At 41.3% G+C, this 20156-nt stretch overlaps 1 protein-coding gene and 1 pseudogene across 2 annotated transcripts in view; both read right to left on the bottom strand.

Moving 5' to 3' along the window:
* The window catches only part of ASNS (asparagine synthetase (glutamine-hydrolyzing)), a 76087-nt gene that overhangs the window by 33101 nt on the left and 22830 nt on the right, over window positions 1–20156 (bottom strand). The window lies entirely within an intron of this gene.
* On the bottom strand, window positions 12154–14154 carry LOC129534778 (small ribosomal subunit protein eS1-like; annotated as a pseudogene).

Genomic DNA, 20156 nt, shown 5'->3' with positions numbered 1-20156 from the left:
GAATAATGCTGCTATGAGCATTTGTGTACAAGTTTCTGGACGGACATATATTTTCATTTCTTTCATAAACTGGAGTGGAAGTGGTGGGTCATAGAACTCTGTGTTTAAGCTTTGGAAGAAGTGCCAGACTGTGTAAGAAAGAAAGCCTTTCCTCACCCTGTGAGACTGAGCTCCCTCTCTCCATTTATACATTCTCTTTAAGCCCTTTGCTTCTCTTTCAGAGCAATTCACGTTGACCTGGGTCACCCTCAACTTAAGGCTCATAACTCCCCTAGATCCTCAGGGTCCACACTAAATGTGATGAAATATGATGCAAGCCACATATTTACTTTTGCATTTTGTAGTAACCACATTTTAAAAAGTAAAACAAAAGAAGTGAAGGTAATTGGAATAATATCACAGATTTAAACAAATCTATCCAAAATACCAGGTCAACATGTATAAAATATTTTAACAATAACAAAATACTTTGCTTTCTGTTTATATTAAGTCTTCACAATCTAATGTGTATTTGACACTTCTCGCACATTTCAGAATGATGGCAGCAGCCTATATGGGGCGCCCGCCCATGATGCAATGATGGGCTCTCCTCCTTCTGGGATGATGCCAGTGGGACCTGCTCCTGGAATGAGGCCGCCCATGGGAGGCCACATGCCCATGATGCCTGGGTGCCCAATGATGAGACCTTCTGCCCGTCTCATGATGGTGCCCAGTCAGCCCAGAATGACTCGACCAGACAGATAAGGATAGAGGGGAGGCCTCATTGCATCAGTGTTGTTTTGTTGTTGTTATTGTTGTGTTTTTTTGTTTGTAATGTTTTGTTTTGTTTTTGAGACAGAGTCTTCTTCTGTCGCCCAGGCTGGAGGGCAGTGGCATGATCTCAGCTCACTGAAACCTCCACCTCCTGGGTTCAAGCGATTCCTCTGCCTCAGCCTCCTGAGGAGTGTGGGACTACAGGCGTGTGCACCATGCCCAGCTAATTTTTTTTATTTTAGTAGAAACGGGGTTTCACCATGTTGGCCGGGATGGTCTCAATCTCCTGACCTCGTGACCCGCTCGCCTCAGCCTCCCAAAGTGCTGGGATTACAGGTGTGAGCCACTGCGCCTGGCCTATATGAATTTTATATTTACCTGCTCCCTTCACCAGGAGATCATGCTGCTGTGATATCCGGTTTTCTTAACAGCATAAGGAAGACTTGCCCCCTTGCCCTATCAAAGAGAATAGTTTTGGAGGGGAGAAGTGGGGCCAAAAAAGATGCAGTTTTCATTTGTATAGGGAAATGTGAAAATAAAATTGCCAACTCCTCTAGTTAAAAACAAAAAAAAAAGAAAAGAAAACAAGATGTGGGGCTGCCAAATGCAATACCGTGGATTCCACGGATCTTCTACTCTGGAGGCTAATATTATCTTTGCTGAAGCCAGACCAACCTGACACAAAGACCTTTTGGTTTTTTAATGTGACTGTGTTTTATTTTAGAATGTGTAATTCACTTTAGAAGGGCAAAGTACCTGTCTGGGGAAGACTATTTAATTTCCTGAATTTATTTAGAACGTTGGCTGATGTTATTATGAAGGAAAACAGCTCTAACAACTGAGTGCCCCCCACATAGACACAGCTCATGAGTTCACGGGGCAAAGGAATTGAACAGCAGCCTCCTGATAGCTGGCCTTCTTTGTGATGTGGAAATAATTATCAGCATGTAAAAGACTATACATATATTCAACAATTCTGACCCCCTGCAAAATTCAAATCTACAACTGATTTGCTTCCTGGGCTCCTGAAAACAACTTTGTCAAAATTGTTCAGAAATATAATCAGCCAATCATTGCCCCTTGGGGACGCAGGATAAAGCAAGTCATCCATGACCAATGTGGAGTCGGCCATGCACAATTACATGCAGACCTGCAGGACATCGAGTCCCTGCTATGGTCCCTCCCCAGTCAGGCCCCCATTGCCTGGGCTGCAGCCAGAAGCATTCAGGCACAAGTGCATTCAACAAATACTTATTTAATTGTATTGGTGGTTAGAGGGTTGCGATTGATTAAGGTACATTAATGGATCCATGTCCTCCCTGTATCCAAGACTCTGTCATTTGTCTCTGCAGTTCCTCCCACTGAAGAATCGGAGTATATTTCTCCAGTCCCTAATGTTGGGTTTTGAATTGTATCTAGCTTTGGCCACTGGAATATTAATCTGTATGACCAAAAACTTGGAAAGTGTGCATTCATTTGTGCTCGCTCACTCCTGCTATCACCATGAGAACAAGCCCAGGCCAGACTGCTGCTTCCAGCAGAAGATAAGAGACACCAAGAGCAAAGTCGAGCTTCCCAGACATGCTCATGCTAGATTGACCAATCCTCAGCTGACCCATAGATCCATGAAAATAAACAATTGTTGTATTAAGCCACTGAGATTTGGAGTGACTTGTTATGCAGCATTTTGTGACAACAACTAACTGATACAAGGGTCACTGTCCTTTATCTCTGTAGATTTGAACCAATTTTTAATAGCTAGATGGAGATCTTCTAGTTGCCTTTATTTATAATGAATATGACTGTAGAGCTAGTTTGGCCTGACACTACCAGTAACCTACCCAGAAATTCAGAAATACTTTCTTCTCCAACCCGCCCCAACCAACCTTTTTTTTGTTTGTTTGTTTTTGGGTTCTCCCTCTTTGCCTAGGCTAGAGCACAAATGGTACAGTCAGAGCTCACTGTAACCTCAAAATCCTGGGCTCAAGTGATCTTACCCTTCAGCCTCCTATGTAGCTAAGACTACAGACATGTGCCACCATGCCTGGCTAATTTTTTTATTCTTTGCAGAGAGAGGGTCTCACTATATTGCCCAAGTTGGTTTCAAACTCCTGGCTTCAAGCAGTCCTCCTGCCTCACCCTTCCAAAGTGCTAGGATTATAGGCATGAGCCACCACACCCAGCCTCTTCTTCTTTTTAAATAGAAACCTTATTTTATTCTGACAGTGGGTTGCTTTCTTTTTTTTTTTTTTTTAAGAAAAAGTTGGCCCAGCCCCAGGGAATAAATTTTGACTGCTCTAAACAGGGTTGGCCAACTATAGACCAAGGGCCAAATCTGGCCCTCTGACTGTATAAATTAAGTTTTACTGGAATAAAACCAGGTCCATTGATTTATCCATTGTCTACATACGCTTTTAGGCTACGATGGCACCACTGCGTCACTACGACAGAGGTTATCTAGACCAAAAGCCTAAAATATTACCGTTTGCCTCTTTATGGAAAAAGTTTGCCATTCCCTAGTCTAAGGTTTAGATTCTGAGCTTATCATTTTAGCCTACCCCCCCTTACCAGTGACTGGCTAAAAACAAGTCTGTGATTCCATTCTGACTGTTCTACTGAGGGAATTCCCCCTTCTTCTCATGCAGAGCTGATGAGGGTAAGTTGTATTAATATGACATATGCTCAGGTTTTCTGAAAAATACTTTTATCTAGAAATGCACAGGAATATGCTGGTGCCTGAATGTACCATCTGGGGGCCTGGAGATTGACTCACTTGCCTCCAGAGCTAGTGCTCACACTTACTACTGAGAGGCCTGAGGAAACGCCTGCCTACCCACCACCAGAACCTGCATACGTCACCTGGAGGACTAGAGATCAGCCTGCCACGCACACCACCCAGGAGCCCAGTGGTGCACCTGCCCACCTGGCCCAGTGCTGCCACTGCCAGCAACCAAAGGAGCCACCTGGAGGCCCAGGGATTGGCCCACGCAGACAGGCTATCATCAGTGCCCACAAACACTGCCCACGGTCCCTAGTATTGACACACCTGGTCCAACACCACTACCACTGATGCTGAGGGACAAGACTTCCTGGCATCCCCATCCTCAGCAAAGCCTCACCACAGCCTCCAATAACAACTACAGTCTGGCCAAGTGTGGTGGCTCACGCCTGTAATCCCAGCACTTTGAGAGGCCGAGGCGGGTAGATCATGAGGTCAGGAGTTCGAGAGCAGCCTGGCCAACATAGTGAAACCCCGTCTCTACTAAAAATACAAAAATTAGCTGTGCATGGTTGCACACGCCTATAGTCCCAGCTACTCAGGAGGCTGAGGCAGGAGAATTGCTTGAACCTGGGAGGCAGAGGTTGCAGTGAGCTGAGATTGTGCCACTGCACTCCAGCCTGGTGACAGAGCTAGACTCCATCTCAACAACCACAAAAAAAAACACTGCAGTCTAAGCCACTGAATGACTCACAGGCACCACTCATGCCAATTACAGCTGAAGGAATCATATGCAGACTATACCACTGTACCCACCCAGAATCAAAGCCAAAGTGTGATATCCAATGAACACTGTAGATACAGCTATAAGAAAAGGTCTTTCCCATATAAAAGCCAATCCATAAAATTGGAAGAAATGACTGTTATGTCAGAGGCACAGATAGTCACATAAGGATGCAAGAAATATGAAAAAGGAAACATAACATCTCCAAAGAAGCACAATAATTCTCCAGCAACAGATCCAATGAAAAGAAAATCTATGAAATGCCTGAAAAAAATTCAGAATAATGTTATTAAAGAAACTCAGGGAGATACAAGAGAACACAGATAATGAATACAAAAAAAAAAAAACAAACAGGAAAATAATTCAGTATCTGAATGACAAATTCAACAGAGATAGACAGCATAACAAAGAACCAAACACAAATCCTGGAAGAGAATAAATCATTGAAATAAATACAAAAGATAATTGACAGCTTTAACAATAGACTAGATCAAGCAAAACAAAGAATTTCTGAACCTGAAGACTAATCTTTTAAAATAATCCAGTCAGACAAAAAGAAAGAAAAAAGAATGAAGCAAGACTACATGACATATGGGACACCTATGTGACCAAAAACTGAAATTCTGGGAGTTCTGGATGGAGATGAGATGGGTAAAGGCATAGAAAACCTATTTAATGAAATAATAACTGAAAACTTCCTGAATGCTTCCAAATGCAGGAAGCTCAAAGATTACCAAATAAATACAACCCAAAAAGGTCTTCTCCAAGGCACATTATTGTAAAATTGTCAAAAGACAAAGAGAAAATGCTAAAAACAGCAAGAGAAAGGCATCAAGTCACTTATAAGAGAATCTCCATCAGGCTAACAGGGGATTTCTCAGCAGAAACCTTACAGGCTAGGAGAAAAGGGGATGTATACTACAAGTAAAATAAAAATAACAAAATGTAAGCCAAAAATACTATACCCAGCAAAGCTATCCTTCACAAATGAAGGAGCCTGGCACAGTGGCTCACATCTGCAATTCCAGAGACTCAGAAGGCTGAGGCAGGAGGACCATTTGATCCCAGGAGTTCAAGGCTGCAGTGAGCTATGATCATGCCACTGTACTCCAGCCTGGGTGGCAGAGTGAGACTCCATTGCTAAAAAAAAAACAGTAATAATAAAAGAGAAAAAAGTATTTCCCAGATAAGCAAAAGACTGTTTGTTTGTGTCTTGTTTGTTGTGGTCCTACAAGAAATGTTTAAGGGAGTCCTACATTGGGAGGCAAAAGAACAATATCTACCATCATGAAAATACATGAAAGTATAAAACTCACTGGTAGTTCAGACACACAAAGAAGAAAGGATTCAAACATCACCACTAAAGAAAACCACCAAACTGCAACCATAAATAATGAGAGAAAAAAGGAACAAAGGTGTATTAGTCTGTTTTCACACTGCTGATAAAGACATATCTGACTGAGACTGGGCAATTTACAAAAGAAAGAGGTTTAATGGACTTACACTTCCACATAGCTGAGGAAGCCTAAGAATCACGTTGGAAGGCAAGAAGAAGCAAGTCATGTCTCACATGGATGGCAGCAATCAAAGATAGAGCTTCTGCAGAGAAACTACCCTTTTCAAAACCATCACACCTTGTGAGATGTATTCACTATCATGAGAACAGCATGGGAAAGACCTGCCCCCAGGACTCAATTACTTCCCACCAGGTCCCTCCCACAACATGTGGGAATTCAAGATGAGACTTGGGTGGGGACACAACCAAACCATATCATTCTGCCCCTGGCCCTTCCCAAATCTCATATCCTCGCATTTCAAAACCAATCATGCCTTCCCAACAGTCCCCCAAAGTCTTAACTAAGTTCAGCATTAACTCAAAAGTCCACAGTCCAAAGTCTCATGTGAGACAAGGCAAATCCCTTCTGCCTATGAGCATGTAAAATCAAAAACAAGTTAGTTACTTCCTAGATACAATGGGGGTATAGGCATTGGGTAAACACAGTCATTCCAAATGGCAGAAAATTGTCAAAACAAAGGGGCTACAGGACCCATGCAAGCCCAAAATCCAGTGGGGCAGTCAAATCTCAAAGCTCCAAAATGATCTCCTTTGACTCCATGTCTCACATGCAGGTCATGCTGATGTAAGAGGTGGGCTCCCATGGCCTTGGGAGAAAAAAGGCCACAGCTCCACTCCTGTGGCTTTGTATGGTTTAAACCCCCTCCTGGCTCCTTTCATGGGTTGGCATTGAGTGTCTGCAGCTTTTCCAGGCACACAGTGCAAGCTGTCAGTGAATCCACCATTCTGGGGTCTGGAGGATGGTGGCCCTCTTCTCACAGCTCCACTAGGTGGCGCTGCAGTAGGGACTCTATGTGGGGGCTCCGACCCCACATTTCCCTTCTGCACTGCCCTAGTAGAGGTTCTCCATGAGTGCCCTGCCCCTGCAGCAAACTCCTGCCTGGATATCTAGGCATTTCCATACACCTTCTGAAATCTAGGCAGCAGTTCCCAAACCTCAATTTTTTACTTCTGTGCACCCGCAGGCTCAACACTATGTGGAAGCTGCTAAGGCTTGGGGCTTGCACCCTCTGAAGCCACAGCCCACGTTGTACCTTGGCTCCTTTTAGCTGCAGCTGGAGTGGCTAGGACTCAGGCACCCTAGGCTGCTCACAACAGGGGTCCCTGGGTCCAGCCCACAAAACCATCTTTTCTTCCTAGGCCTCTGGACCTTTGATGGGAGGGGCTGCCATGAAGACCTGTGACATGCCCTGGAGACATTTTCCCCATTGTCTTGGGGATTCACATTTGACTCCTCGTTACTTAAAGAAACTTCTGCAGCCAGATCGAATTTTTCTTGAGAAAATGGGATTTTCTTTTCTATTGCATTGTCAGGCTGCAGATTTTCCAAACTTTCATGCTCTGCTTCCCTTATAAAACTGAAGGCCTTTAACAGCACCCAAGTCATCTCTTGAATGCTTTGCTGCTTAGAAATTTCTTCTATCAGATACCCTAAATCTCAAGTTCAAATACCCTATCAGATACCCTAAATCTCTCAAGTTCAAAATTCCACAAATCTCTACAGCAGGGGCAAAAAGCCACCAGTCTCTTTGCTAAAACATAACAGGAGTCACCATTGTGCCAGTTCCTAACAAGTTCCTCATTTCCATCTGAGACAACCTAAGCCTAGACTTTATTGTCCATATAACCATCAGCATTTTGGGCAAGTCTCCAGGAAATCTCTTCCAAATTTTCCCACATTTTCCTGTCTCCTTCTGAGCCCTCCAAACTGCTCCAGCCTCTGCCTGTTTCCCAGTTCCAAAGTCACTTCCACATATTCAGGTATCTTTTAGCAACACCCCACTTCTGGTACTAATTTACTGTATTAGTCCATTTTCACACAGCTGATAAAGACACATTCAAGACTGGGAAATTTACAAAAGAAAGAGGTTTAATGGACTTACAGTTCTACATTGCTGGGGAGGCTTCAAAATCATTGCGGAAGTCAAGGAGAGGCAAGTCACATCTTACAGGGATGGCAGCAGGCAAAGAGAGAGCTTGAGCAGGGAAACTCCTCCTTTTAAAACCATCAGATCTCATGAGACTTATTCACTATTAAAAGAATAGCATGGGAAATACCTGCCTCCATGATTCAACTACTTCCCACTGGGTCCCTCCCACAACACATGGGAATTCAAGATGAGATCTGAGTGGGGACACAGCCAAACCATATCAAAAGGATATACAAAATAACCAGAAAACAATGAACAAAATGACAGGAATAAGTCCTCACCTATCAATAATAACTTCGAATATGGGTTAAATTACCTACCTAAAAGATAGAGACAGGCTTAATGGATAAAAAATGACCCAACAACGTCTACAAGAAACTCACTTCACTTGTAAAGACACACACAGACTGAAAGTGAAGGGATGGAAAAAGATATACCACACAAACAGAAATCAAAAATAATCAGGAGTAGCTAAACTTACATCAGATAAAACAGACTTTAAGTCAAAAACTGTAAAAAGGACAAAGAAGGTCATTATATGGTAATAAAGGGATCAATTCAGCAACAAAGTATAACAATTCCAAATATGCATGCAACCAACACAAGTGCATCCAGAGACATACAGCAAATATTATTAAATCTACATGGAGAGATAGAGTCCAATACAATGATAGTTGAGAACTTCAATATCCTACTCTCAGCATTGGACAGTTCATCTAGACATAAAATCAACAAAGAAACATTAGATTTAAGCTGCACTTTAGACCAAATGGACCTAACAGATATTTTCAGAATATTTCATCCAGCAGCAGCAGAATATACAATCATCTCATCAACACATGGAACATTCTCCAGGATAGACCATATGTTAGGACACAGAACAAGGCTCAATAAAATTTTAAAAATTAAAATCATATCAAGTATCTTCTCAGACCACAATGGAATAAAACTTGAAATCAATAAGAAGAAGAAATTTGGAAACTGTACAAATACATGGACATTAAACATGCTATTGAATAATCATTGGGTCAATGAAGAAATTAAGATGGACATCAAAAATTTTTTTAAACAGAAAATGGAAACACATCATGCAAAACCTATGGGATACAGCAAAAGCAGTACTAGGAGGAAAGTTTATAGCAATAAATGCCTACACCAAAGAAGTAGAAAGATTTCAAATAAACAACCTAATGATGCACCTCAAGGAACTCAAAAAGCAAGAACAAATCAAACACACAATTAGTAGAAAGAAAAAATATAAATAACATAGCAGAACCAAATGCAACAGAGACAAAAAAGAAATGCAAAGAATCAACAAGATAAAAGTTGGTTTTTTGAAAAGTTAAACAAAATTGATAAACCACTAGTGAGGCTAACCAAAAAAAAAAAAAGACCCAAATAAATACAATCAGAAATGAAAAAGGAGACATTACAACTGTTACCAAAGAAATAAGAAGGATCATTAGAGGCTATTATGAACAACCATATGCTAACAAACTGGAAAACCTAGAGGAAAGGGATAAATTCCCAGACATACACAGCCTACCAAGATTGAACTAGGAAGAAACAGAAAACCTGAACTGACCCAAAATGAATAGCAGGTTTGAATCAGTAACAAAAAGTCTCCCAAAAGAGAAAAGCCCTAGACTAGGCTTTTATGCTGATTTCTACCCAATTTATAAGGAAAAACAAACACCAATTCTTCTCAAACTATTCCCAAAAATTGAAGAGGAAGGAATTCTTCCTAACTCATTGTATAAGGCCAGCATTACCCTGATATCCAATCAAGACAAGGACACAACAAAAGGAGAAAACTACAGGCCAATATTCCTAATGAACATAGATGGTAAAATTCTCAGCATAATACTACCAAGCCAAATCTAATGATGAATGAAAAAGATAATATACCATGATCAAGTGGGATTTATCCTAGGAATGCAAAGATGGCTCAACATACACAAATCAATACATGTGATACATCACATCAACAAGATGAAAGGCAAAAACTATCTGATCATCTCAGCAGATGCAGAAAAATCACTCAGTAAAACTTACCATTCCTTCATGATGAAAACTCTCAACAAATTATGCATACAAGGAACACTTCAACCTAAGAAAAGGCATATGTGACAAATCTACAGCTAACATCCTACTCACTGGGAAAAATTGAAAAGCCTTTCCTCTAAGAACTGGAACAAGACAAGGATGTCCACTTTCACCACTCTTATTCAACACAGTATGGGACATCCAAGCCAGAGTGATCAGACAAGATAAAGAAATAAAAGGCATCCAAATGGACAAAAGGAAGTCAAATTGTCTCACTTTGCAAATGACATAATCTTATACCTGTAAACAGAAAAACCTAAAGACTCTACCAAAAAACTCTTAAAATAAATTAGGCTGGGCATGGTAGCTCATGCCTGTAATCCCAGCACTTTGGGAGGCCAAGGTGGACGGATCACCTGAGGTTGGAAGTTTGAGACCAGCATGGCCAACATGGTGAAACCCTGTCTCTACCAAAAATACAATTAGCCAGGCATGGTGGTAGGTGCCTGTAATCCCAGCTACTTGGGAGGCTGAAGCAGGAGAATCGCTTGAACCCGAGAGGTGGAGGTTGCAGTGAGCCAAGATTGCACTACCGCACTCCAGCCTGGAAAACAGAGTGAGACTCTCTCAAAAAATAAAAAATAAAAAACATTTTTAAAAACGGATGTATAATTCAGTAAAGCTTCAGGACACAAAATCAACATACAAAAATCAGTAATGTTTCTATATACCAGTAACAAACTAGCTAAAATAGAAATCAAGGAAGAAATTCTATTTACAATAGCTACAAAAATAAAATACCTAGGAATAAACTTAACCAAGGATGAGGAAAAAAAAAAAAACAAAAAACCTCTACAATGAAAACCACAAAACACTGATAAAATAAATTGAGAAGGACACAAACAAATGGAAAGGCATCTTATGCTCGTGGGTTGGAATAACTAATACTGTTAAAATGACCATACTACCCGAAGCAATCTAGAGATTCAGTATAATCCCTATCAATTATATTCTTCACAGAAACAGGAAAAAAAAACCCTGAAATTCATATGGAACCACAGAAGACCCCAAATAGCCAGAGCAATACTGAGCAAAAAGAACAAAGCTAGAAGCCTCACATTACCTGATTTAAAAATATACTGCAAAGAGGCCGGGCGAGGTGGCTCAAGCCTATATCCCAGCACTTTGGGAGGCCAAGGCGGGTGGATCACAAGGTCAGGAGATCGAGACCATCCTGGCTAACATGGTGAAACCCCGTCTCTACTAAAAAAAAAAAAAAAAAAATTAGCCAGGCGTGGTGGCAGGCATCTGTAGTCCCAGCAGCTACTCGGGAGGCTGAGGCAGGAGAATGGCATGAACCCGGGAGGAACAGCTTGCAGTGAGCAGAGATCACGCCACTGCACTCCAGCCTCGGCGACAGAGCAAGACTCCATCTCAAAAAGAAAAAAAAAAAAGTATATATACGTATATATACATGTATATACGTATATATACGTATATATGTATATGTGTGTGTGTATATATATGTGTATATATATATACACATATATATATATATATACTGCAAAGCTATAGTAACCAAAACAGCGTGTATTGGTATTAAAACAGACACAAAAACAAAGGAAACAGACTAAAGAATCCAGAAATGAATCCACATATTTACAGCTAACTGATTTTCAAGAAAGCTGTCAAGAACATACATTGAATAAAGGACACCCTCTTCATTAAATGGTGCCAGGAAAACTAGATATCCAAACAGAGAAGAATAAAACTAGACCCTTATCTCTCACCACTTACAAAAATAAACTCAAAATCAATTAAAGACTTAAATGTAACAGCCACAACTATAAAACTACTAGAAATAAACACAGGAGAAACGCTTGAGAACAAAGATTGTATCACTAACACTTAAAAAGTACAAGCAACAAAAACAGACAAATGGGATTATATTAAACTAAATACCTTCTGCATATCAAAGAAAACAATCAACAGAGTGAAAAGACAACACCCCTCCCTTACACTATACACAAAAACTAACTCAAGATGGCCTACAGACTTAAATGAAAAACCCATAACTATGAAAACGCTGAAGACAACCTAGGCAATACCATCCGGTACATAGTGATGGGCAAAGAGTTCATGGTGAAGATGCCAAACGCAATTGCCACAAGAGCAAAAATTGACAAATGGGATCTAATTAAATGAAAGAGCTTCTGCACAGCAAAAGAAACTATCAAAAATAAACAGACATTTCTCAAAAGAAAATATACAAATCACCAAGTTTATGAAAAAATATTCAACATCACTAATCATCACGGAAATGCAAATCAAAACCACAATGAGATATCATCACACACTTGCTAGAATGGGTATTAAAAAGACAAAGCACAACAAATGCTGGCAAGCATGTGAAGAAAAGAAAATTATTGTATATTGTTGGTGGGAATGTAAATTAGTACAGCCATTATGAAAAAAAGTACAGAGATTTCTCAAAAAACTAAGAACAGATCTACCATATGATCCAGCAATCCCACTCCTGGGTATATATCCAAAAAAAGATATCAGTGTATCAACGGGATATCTGTACCCCCAAATTTACTGCAGCACTATTTACAATAGCCAAGATATGGAATCAATCTAAGTGTCAATCAATGGATGAACGGATAAAGAAAATGGGAATATACGCACAATAGAATAGTATTCAGCCATAAAAAAGAATGAAATCCTGTCATTTTCAGCTGTCATTGTAGTCCAGGCTGGAGTGCAGTGTCACAATCATAGTTCACTGCAGCCTCAAATTACTCCTGGCCTCAATCCATCCTCCCATCTCAGCCTTCAGAGTAGCTGAGACTACAGGCGCATGCCACCAAGTGCGGATACTTTTTTTTTTTCTTCTTTTTGGAGAGAGTCTCACTCTGTTGCCCAGGCTGGAGTGCAATGGTGCAATCTTGGCTCACTGCAACCTCTGTCTCCCGGGTTCAAGTGATTCTCATGCCTCAGCCTCCTGAGTAGCAAGGATTACAGGCATGCACCACCACACCAGGCTAATTTTGCTCTTTCATTGTTGTTTCTTGTTTGTTTTTCACAAATAGGACTTCTTATTTGCTACGGTTTTAAGTCTGAACTTTAAACAGATTCTTGGACTGGTGGTTCATATCCATCAGCTCATTCAACTTTAGCATGTGTCTCGTCCCTAGTGGGTTTTCCAGAACTATTACCTTCACCACGAAGCTCCATGCCTTTCAAATCCAGGGTTCTCCAGCATTTTTACTTTTCTAATGAAGACATCATGGAGAGGATAAATTGGCAAGGCTTTTCTATATCTTTTCCAATGTTGTCTGGAATCAATTTATTGACCACTTCTTTCAAGTCATTTGTCTGCATCTCTCAGGTCATGATTTCCACCATCTTCTTCTGGATTTGGCAGACTGATGGTGCTGAGCATAAGAAGTCTTCAGTATCTGATTGTTGTGTTTTTTAGTAAAACCAACACAAAACAGATGAAAGAAGTAACCATCGGTAGTCTTGACATCCACATGAGCTTCAATCATTGTTGAACATTTTTCAACCATGAAACATATTTTGTCACAGGTAAGACCCATGCCATAGAAGTTAGTCAGGCAGTTTTTGTCCTGAACATCTTCAGTAATCAGCTTGAATTTTCTAAATGCAACTTCATCATTCTGCAAATCAGCAAGACTCACTTCAAACACAAGACCCTTGAGACCATCAGATGCAATTTGGGTTCCTTGGGTCCTGGCGACCAAGTCTTTCCAATATTTCTTATATTGAACATAGGAGGTGCTTTCACATCATACTGATCTTTCTTAGAGAATGGACCAACTACTTTCTTCTTAACTCCCTTTTTGCCACCTTTCATAAGGCACTTGTTCTTAACAACTGCCATGGTGCTGCTGGGAGTACCAAAAGGCTAAATTTTATATTTTTGGTAGAGACGGGATTTCAGGATGTTGGTCAAGCTGCTCTTGAACTCCTGATGTCAGGTGATCTGCCCGCCTCAGCTTCCCAAAGTGCTGGGATTACAGATGTGAGCCACTGCACCCAGCTGTTATTTATTTTTTCTTTTTTTGTACAGACAGGGTCTTACCCACATTGCCAAGGCTGGCCTGGAACTCCTGGCCTCAAGCAATCCTCCCACCACAGCCTCCCAAAGCACTGGGATTTCAGGTGTGAGCCACCATGCCCAGCCTGGAATCTATTTTTAAAGCCAATCAAGTGTTGAATAAAATTGCAACTTGGGCTGTTTTTTCTTTGCATTTTTTACATTTCAATGGTTTTTAATATATTCAGAGATATACACAAACATTACCAGTCAATTTTAGAACATTTCATGACCTCAAAAAGAAACCTCATACGCTTTAGCTAACACCCCTATCCTCCCATGCCCCTACCAGCCCTAAGCAACCACTAATCGACTTCCTATTTCTATAGATTTCCATCTGAATGAAATCATGTAGAATGTGATCTTTCATCTGTTTTGAAGGTTCATCCACGCTGTAGTGTATGTACTTTCCTCCTTTTTGTGATCAAATAATATTCCACCATGTGGGTAGACAATAATAGGTGTATCTCTTCATCTGGTGATGGGCATTTGGATTAATTCTCTCTTTGGGTTATTAGGAGTGATGCTACTGTAATTATTCATGTACAAAATTTTGTGTGGACCTGTGCTTTCATTTTTGAATATGAAAATATTGCGCATCTCCAAGGAAGACATACAAGTGGCCAATAAGCACATGAAAAGATGCTCAATGAAATTCATCATCAGGGAAACAGAAATCAAAACCATAATGAGATACCACTTCATACCCATAAGCACGGCTAGAATCGAAGATAGAGAAAATTGGCCTGGTGCGGTGGCTCAAGCCTGTAATCCCAGCACTTTGGGAGACCGAGGCAGGTGGATCACCTGAGGCCAGGAGTGTGAGACCAGCCTGGCCAACATGGTGAAACCCTGTCTGTACTAAAAAAATACAAAAATTAGCCAGGCATGGTGGCAGGTGCCTATAATCCCAGCTACTCGGGAGGCTGAGGCAGGAGAGTAACTTGAATCTGGAGGCAGAGGTTGCAGTGAGCTGAGATTGTGCCACTGCACTCCAGCCTGGGCAACAGAGCAAGACTTTATCTCAAAAAAAAAAACAAAAAAAAACAAACAAAAAAAGAAAACAGAAAATAACAAGTTTTGGTGAGGATGCAGAGAAATTAGAACCTTCAAGCACTGCTGGTAGGAATTAAAATGGTGTAGCCACTGTGAGAGACAGTTTAACAACTTCCCAAACAATTCTACATAGAGTTGCCAAATGACCCAGCAATTGTACTCCTAGATATAGGCCCAACTTGGGCTCTTTCAATCTATAGAAAATGAACTGTGGGTACTTGGCAAGAACAAAGAGGGAGAGAGGCAGAAATGCTGCCATGAGGGCACATTGATTGGTCTCTAGTACACATGGCTCCTACTGCAAATGGTCTCTAAATGACTTCATCAGTTGCTCAGAAAAAAAATCTCCCTCTGCTCCAATTGTGGAGGAAGAAGTATGGATTGGACCTGGTGAGCCATGGTAAGACTGACTGCTAAACTTTATGAATGATGAGGGGATTTGCACGTATAATCTTGACTGTACTAGATTTTTTATTTTATCCACTGTCTTTGAAAACCTAACTCTTAAGAACTGACTTTCCTGTACTTGTTGTTGACTCTAAGTAAATTTCCAATTCCACATAGTCCAAAGATGATATGCTGAGAAATCTCTCAAAGGAAAAATGCTAAGAATACAGGCACAGTTATACGGCAAATTTTGCAGAATTAACACAAATTGCACTTGTGGGTATGAAGCACAAAACATTTTCATGGGTAAAGAAAAAAGTGTTCTTCATTCTAGTAGATGCTGCAGGATGAGGCCGATCAAGGTGCTGGCCCAGCCAGACCTTGGGCTCTTGCCTAATTTGTGTTAGAGTCAATTCTGAGGGAGTCTGTATCTCAGTCATCTTTTTTTTGACATGGAATCTCGCTCTGTCTCCCAGGCTGGAATGCAGCGATGTGATCTCAGCTCACTGCAACATCTGCCTCCTGGGTTAAAGTGATTCTCCTGCCTCAGCTTCCCAAGTAGATGGGACTACATGTGCATGCCACCATGCCTGGCTAATTTTTGTATTTTTAGTAGAGACGTTTCATCATGTTGGCCAGGCTGTGCTCAAACTCCTGCCCTCAAGTGATCCGCCTGCCTTGGCCTCCCAAAGTGCTGGCATTACAGGCATGAGCCACCATGCCCGATCTCAGTCATCTTTTTATCCTCCACACCTGGCAAGTTCTAGACACACTGTGGTTCCATACAAGTTTGTTGAATAAACAGGAGACAGAAAGTGGGAACTCTGGAAGTATAGAAGATTCCAGAAATTGTGCATATTTCCCAGAGACTGTGGCCCAATTCCTCAGTCCTGCCAGAGTTTCTCTATCTCAACTCAAACCTTATGTGTGGGCCCAGGCGCAGTGGCTCACACCTGTATTCCCAACACTTTAGGAGGCTGAGGTGGGCAGATCACTTGAGGCCAGGAGTTTGAGACCAGCCTGGCCAACATGGTGAAACCCCGTCTCTACTAAAAATACAAAACTTAGCCAGACATGGTGTTGTGCACCTGTAGTCCCAGCTACTCAGGTGGCTGAGGCACAAGCATTGCTTGAATCCAGTAGGCGGAGGTTGCAGTGAGTCACTATTATGCCACTGTACTCTAGCCTGGGCAATAAAGCAAGACTGTCTCAAAAGAAAAAAAAAACAACCCTTAAGTGTGGGCCTTGTTACAGAATTAATGTGTATATGGACAATATGTACATGGGTGTATGTTAAGAGCATGAGTCATCCACAAGATTTTAGCAAAGTCCATTTGGAAAGCTCAATGCTTTGGGCTTCCTCTTGCTTTGCTGCCTCTGTCCTCAGAAGGAGGCTTCATCCTTCCACGTAACCAGCAAATCCTTTATGCAGAGATGTACACAACACACTCCTCTCCTTGGCTATGACACCTTGAAAGGGTCCTCTTGGTGGCCCCTGGTGCTCATTTCAGAGTAGTTCAAATTTAGGTGATCAGCTTTCATGCCAATCACTCTACAAATCACTCCTATTACGACCAATTTTTCTAAATGCTTTATTGAATTATTACTTAAAGAAATGTGCACATAGAAGAGGTCAACACAGTACTTTTCTTACAAACTGAACATACTGGCCAGATGCAGTGGCTCATGCCTGTCATCCCAGCACTTTGGGAGGCCGAGATGAGCAGATTGCTTGAGCCCAGGAGTTTGAGACCAGCCTGGGCAACATAGTGAGACACTCCTCTCTACAAAAAATAAATAAATAAAAAATTAGGCAACAGTGGTGGCACATGCCTGTAGTCCCAGCTACTCAGGAGGGCTGAGGTGGGAGGATTGCTGGAGCCCAGGAGGCAGAGGCTGCAGTGAGCCATGACGGTGCCACTGTGCTCCAGCCTGGGTGACAGAGAAAGATTCTGCCTCAAAACAACAACAACAAAAAACTGAACATCTTCATATTACTGACACCCAATTCAAGAAACAAAATATTACAGACCCTTCCAGGATATTCCTGGGGTCTCTTCCATCTCTACTAACCCCTGACTACAAACAGCCTCCACCTATTTCACCTGACATTGTACTTTATGAAAGCAGCAGTTCTCAGATGGGGCTATTTTGCCCCCTGGGGACATTAGGCAATATCTGGAGACACTAGGGGTTGTGTCTACTTGGGGGGAGTTGTGTTACTGCATCCAGTGAGTCCAGGGATCCAGGGATGACGCTCAACATCCTAAAATGCACAGGGAACCCCCACACATAGAACAGAGAAATTGCTGAGCCAAAATGTCAGCAGTGTCACAGCTGACACCCTGACATACACACTATCACATAGTATCTGCTCTTTCGTGCTCAGGATCTTTTTCATTCTAATCATCTCATAGGAAACAGAAATGTCATTTAGAGGTAGGTAGAGTCCAAAACAAAGAAGATCCAGAGTTTTTTTTTTTTTTTTTAAATCAGCCTGGTGCCTTTAGAGCTAGGATTTAGTTTCCATTCTTTCTGTCTCATTTTCAAGTGATTTTTTCTTCAAATGGCATCTACTGGGCTCAAGACCCGGAGATCCCCACAAAGCTGAGATTCACATGGGAATTTTGTACACACCTACACAGGTATACACTGCCATTTACATGCAGACATCCACCCACAGATACACACATCCGGAGACCAAGACAGAACGCAAACTCCACCATAAAAGCACGGTTCCCCGAACAGGAGAAACGCACCATTCACTCCAGGGAGGTACATATTTGTTTAATTCAGCCTCTGATAGTCAGGCTGTTGCCAAGCCCAGCTCTGAAAGTCTTCCCCTCTAGGAAAGAGAGATGTATTTTTTCTTTACTCAAGAATATAGATCTAAAAAAAACAAACACTTCTGCATCTCAAAGCAGGCCCTACCTCCTGAGCTACACATATTGATCAGCATTTTATTGTCAATTTTCTTTTATTTGAATTGGAGAAAAATATAACTTAATTATGTTCTTACTGACAGTTTGGAATCAGTTACACTAAATCCAATTCTCTGGGTTCTCATGATTAATGTGTTTAATTTGGGGGACAACAAAGCAAAAGCATTGGTCGTGTTTTAATATAATTAGTACAGGATATATCTAAGGGGTTGCAGTATCACTGTAGCAAGAAGCTCATTCTGCAGTAAAAGGGGGGTTCTGCCACTAGGATTGAGTTAGGGTGGTTCATGGCTGCACCATTTAATCAATGTCTCTTCAAGAGTCCATGGAATGTGGAATGGGAAAGACTGAAATAGTGCAAGTCTTGGCTAAGCTTCTATTAAGGGGTGTTAGGAGCTGATAAAATAACCTGGTCTTTATAGACATCCCACACTGTAGTTCTCTAAGCTACAGATTCTCAGATTTTTCTATTTTATAAATGAGCAAAAATATTTTTTTAATTTGAGAACAAACATAAGGTTGCTATCTTTTTTTCTTTTGGGTAAGAAGGAACTTTTTTAAACTACCAGTTTCACACACACACACACACACACACACACACACAGAGAAATTCCACCATGATTGGTCAGAATAGGTGAGGTTTTGCTGCAATAACAAACAACTCCTAAATCTTGGTAACTTCAAACATCAGAAGTTGTTTTTCTCACTCATGCTACATCTGCAGGGAGGTGTGGGGTGCTCTGTTTCCCATCAAACTTGCCCTAAGACTAAGGTTAATGGGGGTTGCAATACCTCGAGTATCACCAAGCAGGGAACAGAGGGAGAAGAATGCTAGAGAGTCTTGTACTAAGAATTAAATGCTCCAGGTTAGAAGTCTAACATTGCACCTCTGCCCCCAGCCTCTTGGCCAGTACTAGCCACATCCCCTCCCCCACCACAGGGCAATGCATGAAGACAGGAGAATTGGATACATTACAAATTTCTACCCCATGGCATTTCATAAAAGAGAAAAAAATGCAAATACAAAAATGTTTTAATAGAATAGAATATATACATTTTTAGAATAAAGAACAATCCTCCAAAAAGGACAGCTGGTGGTCTTTCAACAATAGGCACATTTCTGTGACATTTTCTCTGTTTTTCCATTTTATCCTTGACCTATGAACATTTTATACAGATGGTCCAAAGAACACCATTTGGGGACCACTGCTCTAATCAGGTGATGAAAACGGCCCCAAGAACAGAGCACAGTCTCTTTAGCAAAGACCCAGCAGGGCCAGGGTGACCACGTTCTCACCATCAATGTCCAGACATCCACCTGCAGCATCCTCACATCCCAACATCAAACAGTGGCTCTTTATAGCTTGATTCTAATGCCCTTTGATCTTCATAATCATTGTAAAGCTCTCTGGCCCCAAGATCTAACATCGCCACTCTAGCTACATCATGCAACTCTTCACCTCTCCTGCCTCCTCATCCCTCTAAACTTCTCTTCACAACCTCGTTTCCTTCTTGCTTTACCTTCCTGCTCAGCCTGGACCTTACAGTCACCTTCTTCTTGTAATGTGCTCCTAAACTCGTTCTTCCTTTTCTTCAACCACACCCACCTGGAAAGTCTCCATACCCCATTTATGACTCGCCTCGCAACTGCCCAAGGGCTGCTGAATGATACTGGAAAGAATCACAACATGGATCTGGTAGTTCCACTAAATAATCTCACCATCTAACTCTAGGGTAGACTTCACTTCTGTTCAGCAATATTTTTAAGTATCACAAATAAATTCCAAACCATATTTGCTATAACAATTGACTTTAAACCTCTTCCATATCTCAAAGCCC

This window comes from Gorilla gorilla, chromosome 6 (genome assembly GCF_029281585.2).
Source record: "Gorilla gorilla gorilla isolate KB3781 chromosome 6, NHGRI_mGorGor1-v2.1_pri, whole genome shotgun sequence".
Lineage (NCBI taxonomy): Eukaryota > Metazoa > Chordata > Mammalia > Primates > Hominidae > Gorilla > Gorilla gorilla.
This window is presented reverse-complemented; position numbering and strand designations above follow the sequence as displayed.